This window comes from Ovis canadensis, chromosome 23 (genome assembly GCF_042477335.2).
Source record: "Ovis canadensis isolate MfBH-ARS-UI-01 breed Bighorn chromosome 23, ARS-UI_OviCan_v2, whole genome shotgun sequence".
NCBI lineage: Eukaryota > Metazoa > Chordata > Mammalia > Artiodactyla > Bovidae > Ovis > Ovis canadensis.
Window position 1 is genome coordinate 48,239,021 of NC_091267.1, and position 5,841 is coordinate 48,244,861.

At 41.6% G+C, this 5,841-nt stretch overlaps 1 pseudogene; it reads right to left on the reverse strand.

Moving 5' to 3' along the window:
• Nucleotides 1-1,170: 1,170 nt before the first annotated feature.
• LOC138428129 (RWD domain-containing protein 1 pseudogene) lies at nt 1,171-2,120 on the reverse strand (annotated as a pseudogene).
• Between the last annotated feature and the right edge of the window lie 3,721 nt (nt 2,121-5,841).

Consider the following 5,841-nt stretch of genomic DNA (forward strand, 5'->3'; position numbering starts at 1 on the left):
GTTCCTAGGGTACAGCACATCTCCCAAAAAACTCGATCACTTGGAAGTCAGATTGTTAGTGTTAAGGTTGGACTTGGTTAGTTTTGGGGATTGTTAGTGCTAAAGTTAGTGCTGCAGTCAGTGCAATAAAAATTAAAACTGAGGGATTTAGGGCCAGAGTAGTTTATTAATAATAATTTGGCAACCATCTGCAATTTTTAATAACAATCCATATAGAGTGATATTTTTTTAAAATTGAATGTAACCTAAAATTTTGTGTTTCATTAAATGTGTGTCTTATGATTTGCAGTTCTTGCATTCTCTGTCAACGTAAACCATTTTGTTCTCTGATTTCTGTGGCTGAAATGCCATATAACTGAGGAGGTTAAGGATTTATGTCATTTCTGATTATAGGTAGGATTTTTGCTTTAACCAAAAATTAAAGGGGAAAAAAAAACAAACAAACCAGAAACATCGCTAAGAGATACAAGTTCTCCTAAAACTGCCAGGGAGTCCACATAGAAGAGTTATATTCTGAATTCACCTTTATCTTAATGTAAATACAGAGGGATAGATACAGAAACAACTGTATCTATCTATCTACCTACCTATCTACCTATTACTATAAAACAAGGACCCAGATCTTGGTTTCTAAATACTGTTCCTTAAAAAATAAATAAATAAATACTGTTCCTTAATAAAAAGTACATGGGCACATTATACAAAATTTGTGAAGATGCTTTCCTATTTAAAACTTGTCTTCATTTATGTCTCAATGTTTTAGCCTATCTTACTTTTAGCTATATACCTTTTCCTGTGACTTACTCCTTTACAATTAGCTTCAAATTTAAATACATGTGTATATATATATATATGTATAATACATACATGCTGCTGCTGCTGCTAAGTCACTTCAGTCGTGTCCGACTCTGTGCAACCCCATAGACGGCAGCCCACCAGGCTCCCCTGAACCTGGGATTCTCCAGGCAAGAACGCTGGAGTGGGTTGCCATTTCCTTCTCCAAATCATGAAAATGAAAAGTGAAAGTGAAGTTGCTCAGTTGTGTCTGACTCTTCTCGACCCCACGGACTGCAGCCTACCAGGCTCCTCCGTCCATAGGATTTTCCAGGCAAGAGTACTGGAGTGGGGTGCCATCACCTTTTTTAATGTTTTTTTTTTTTATATTTGGAATTTTTAAGATCAATTTATTAAGTTCAATGATGAAAGCCATCAGAAGAATATTCTCCTGAAAATTATTTTTTTCTTAGAAAAAAGAAAGGAAAATCAACACCCTCTCAGCATAGCCACAGATGCTGTGGCAGTCAAGCCTCTCTGCAGACGGTATGAGTCCATCAGTCGGTCAAGTCACTCTCCGGGTCAGCAGGATTTTAGTCTGGATCATCGTCATCGTCCTCCAGCTCCAAGTCATCCATTTCCTGGAACAAAGACTCATCTACCTCCACGTTGTTTCCAGCATCTTCCAAGAACTGGATATCAGATGTGTCGAGATTATGATCTGTTTCAAATAGTTGTCTCCCGCTTAATTTATTTTTTCCTGCTTGCTCTTCTTCCTTCATCCGTTTCTTTTTAATTTCCAAGAGTTCTGCATCAAACTTGGCCTTCCAATTTAAGAAATTCTCAATTGTAACAGGAGTACCATGGAATAATTGCTTTTCAGCTTCTTCTGCTTCTTTTTCTTTTTGTTTCTTTTCTTCTTCTCTTCTAGTTTTTATTTGATCTACTATTTCATTTAATTTTTCTTGCACAGCTGTCACTAAGGTGAAGATCATCACCATACCAAGGTTTTCTTCTGCCTGTAATGCTAATAATTTTTAAATGTCTGCTACATCATTATCTTCTAGATTTAACTGGGCAAATATTTCATAAAGGGGAGCATCATCTGGGTATTTTTCACTGTATGTAAACTTGAGGGTTATCTGGACAGTTTCATCATTTTCTCCAGCCTCAGATGTCACAGTAATGGTGAAGCTGGGTGGATTTTCTGATAATACTGTGAAGGAGTCAGGGTAGATGGACTCCAGAGCCTCCAGCTCGTTGCGCTGCTCCTCGCAGTAATCTGTCATTGCGGCCCTCACTGCAGCCCATGGATCGCCCAGATACCCAGGCGGCGTGCTGCAGCCTGGACCTTGGCCGCACCGGGAGAGCAGTTTTTTAATGTTTAAAAAGGAAATGTTCAGGGCTTCCCTGGTGGCTCAGTAGTGAAAAATCTGCCTGCCAATGCAGGAGACATAAATTCAATCCCTGGTCCGTGAAGATACCACATGTCCCAGGGAAACTAAGCCAGTGGGCCACAGCTACTGAGCCTGTGCTCTATAGCCCCTCAGCTCCAGCTACTAAAACCTGCATGCCCCAGGGCTGGTGCTCTGCAGCAAGAGAAGCCGCTGCAATAAGAAGCCTGCCCACTTCAACTAGAGAGTAGCCCCATTTGCCATAGCTAGAGAAAAGCCACCCAAGCAATGGAGACCCAGCACAGCCAAAAAAAACTTTTTAAAAAGTAAATATTAATTGTGACAATTTTAAAAAGAGAAGTATAAAGAAAAAAAAATCTCTCTGTGGGTTGCTTAGTTTTAACTATTAATTGAAGTAGCTGAAATCTTTATTTTAAATATTTCTGCAATAAATAATGAGCCACTGATATTTATTAATCTTTGAATGATTTTTAAGACCATTTTATATTCTCTACTTGTGTTCTATTGCCACATAACAAATCACTACAAAATGAGCAGCTTAAAATATGTTTATTTTCTAACGGTTTCCTTGGTCCAAGGGTCCAAGCACAACTTAGCTGAACCCTCTGCTGGGGGTTCTCACAAGGTCGCAGTGAAGATGTTGGTCAGCTGTGTTTTCATATGGAGGTTTAACTGGGGAAGAATCTGCTTTCAAGCTCATTCAGGGTGTTGGTGGAATTCATTTCTCTGGAGGTGTAGCTGATTGTCAGCTAGAGGCTACCCATAAACCCTAGAGACCATCACTAGTTCCCTGTCATGTGGCTCTATGGGTAGTTTATATGGCTGTTGGCTTCCTCAAGGTCATCAGGAGAGCTTTTAGCTCCAGTATGCTAAGCTAGAGGCTTCCCTGGTAGCTCGGCTGGTAAAGAATCCACCTGCAATGCAGGAAACCCTGGTTGGATTCCTGGGTCAGGAAGATCCCCTGGAGAAGAGATAGGCTACCCACTCCAGTATTCTTGGGTTTCCCTGGTGGCTCAGATGGGAAAGAATCCACCTGCAATGTGGGAAACCTAGGTTCAATCCCTGGGTTGGGAAGATCCCCTGAAGGGCATGGCAACCCACCCTAGTATTCTTGCCTGGAGAATCCCCATGGACAGAGGAGCCTGATGGGTTACAGTCCACGAGATCTCAAAGAGTGGGACATGACTGAGCGACTAAGCACAGCACAGTATGCTAAGTTCAGTTCAGTTCAATTGCTCAGTCATGTCCCACTCTTTGCAACCCCATGGACTGCAGCACACCAGGCCTCCCTGTCCATCACCATCTCCTGGATTTTACTCAAACTCATGTCCATCGAGTCAGTGATGCCATCCAACCATCTCATCCTCTGTCGTCCCCTTTTCCTTCTGCCCCCAATCTCTCCCAGCGTCAGAGTCTTTTCCAATGAGTCAGCTCTTTGCATCAGGTGGCCAAAGTATTGGAGTTTCAGCTTCAACATCAGTCCTTCCAATGAAAATTCAGGGCTGATTTCCTTTAGGATGGACTGGTTGGATCTCCTTGCTGTCCAAGGGGCTCTCAAGAGTCTTCTCCAACACCACAGTTCAAAAGTATCAATTCTTCAGTGCTCAGCTTTCTTTATAGTCCAACTCTCACATCCATACATGACTACTGGAAAAACCATAGCCTTGACTAGACGGACCTTTGTTGGCAAAGTAATGTCTCTGCTTTTTAACAGGCTGTCTAGGTTGGTCATAACTTTCCTTCCAAAGAGTAAGCGTCTTTTAATTTCATGGCTGCAGTCACCATCTGAAGTGATTTTGGAGCCCTCCAAATTAAAGTTTGCCACTGTTTCCACTGTTTCTCCATCTATTTGCCATGAAGTGACAGGACCAGATTCCATGATATTTGTTTTCTGAATGTTGAGCTTTAAGCCAACTTTTTCACTCTCCTCTTTCACTTTCATAAAAGAGGCTCTTTAGTTCTTTTTCACTTTCTGCCATAAGGGTGGTGTTATCTGCATATCTGAGGTTATTGATATTTCTCCCTGCAATCTTGATTCAAGCTTGTGCTTCATCCAGCCCAGTGTTTCTCATGATGTACTCTGCATATAAGTTAAATAAGGAGGGTGACAATATGCAGCCTTGACATACTCCTTTTCCTATTTGGAACCAGTCTGTTGTTCCATGTCCAGTTCTAATTGTTGCTTCCTGACCCGCATACAGATTTCTCAAGAGGCAGGTCAGGTGGTCTGGTATTCCCATCTCTTTCAGAATTTTCCACAGTTTATTGTAATCCACACAGTCAAAGGCTTTGGCATAGTCAATAAAGCAGAAGTAGATGTTTTTCTGAAACTCTCTTGCTTTTTCGATGATCCAGTGGATGTTGGCAATTTGATCTCTGGTTCCTCTGCCTTTTCTAAAACCAGCTTGAACATCTGGAAGTTCACGATTCACGTATTGTTGAAGCCTGGCTTGGAGAATTTTGCACATTACTTTGCTAGCATGTGAGATGAGTACAATTGTGCGGTAGTTTGAGCATTCTTTGGCATTACCTTTCTTAGGGAATGCAAAGCTAGAATCATATCATATAATGTAATCACAGGAGTGGTGACATTGCATCACTTTTTTCCTATTCTATCAGATAGAAGTCAGTCACAGGTTGTATCTGCACTCAAGGAGAAAGGACTATACAAAGGCATGGGCACCAGGAAGAAGAGATCACCGGGATTGTGTTGGGGTCTGAGCTCTCATTTCCTTATCTAAATTGGAAAAGAAAGAAAGAAAGTGAAGTCGTTCAGTCATGTCTGATTCTTTGCGACCCCATGGACTATAGCCTACCAGGTTCCTCCATCCGTTGGATTTTCCAGGCAAGAATACTGGAGTGGGTTGCCATTTCCTTCTCCAGATCTAAATTGGAAGTAATAGGGAATTTCCTGGCAGTCCAGAGGTTAGGACTCTCACGCTTTCATCACTGAGGGTCTGGGTTCAATCCATGGTCAGGGAACTAAGATACCACAAACTGGGTGGTGGAGCCACAACGGAAAAAAAAAAAAGGAAGTAATGGTTCTTCTTTTTTTTTTTTTAATTGGAGTATAGTTGCTTTACAATGTTGTGTTAGTCTCAGCAAAGTGAATCAGCTATACATATACATATATCCCATCTTTTTTGGGTTTCCTTCGCATTTAGGTCACCAGAGTTCCCTATACTACACAGTAGGTTCTCATTGTGTGTGTTAGTTGCCATTTCATCCAACCATTTCATCCTCCGTTGCCCCCTTCTCTTTTTGCCTTCACACAGTATCGGTCTTTTCCAATCGGTGGGCTCTTCGTATCAGACAGCCAAAGTATGGGAGTTTCAGTTTCAGCTTCAGCATCAGTCCTTGCGATGAATAGTCAGGGTTGATTTCTTTTAGAATTGACTGGTTTGATCTCCTTGCTGTCCAAGGGACTCTCAAAAGTCTTCGTGCTCGTATGACTATCCCAGTCTCCCAACTCATCCGACTGCCTCCCCTCCCCTCTTGGTGTACATAAATTTGGTCTCTATGCCTGTGCTTCTATTTCTGCTTGGAAGTAATGGCTCTTTTCTTAAGGAAGATTCTGAATGTGCTTCTTACAGGAAATGTTGCAGGGAGGAAGCCAATTTTGACTCCACGTTGGAACTTTCTTTGACTTGCT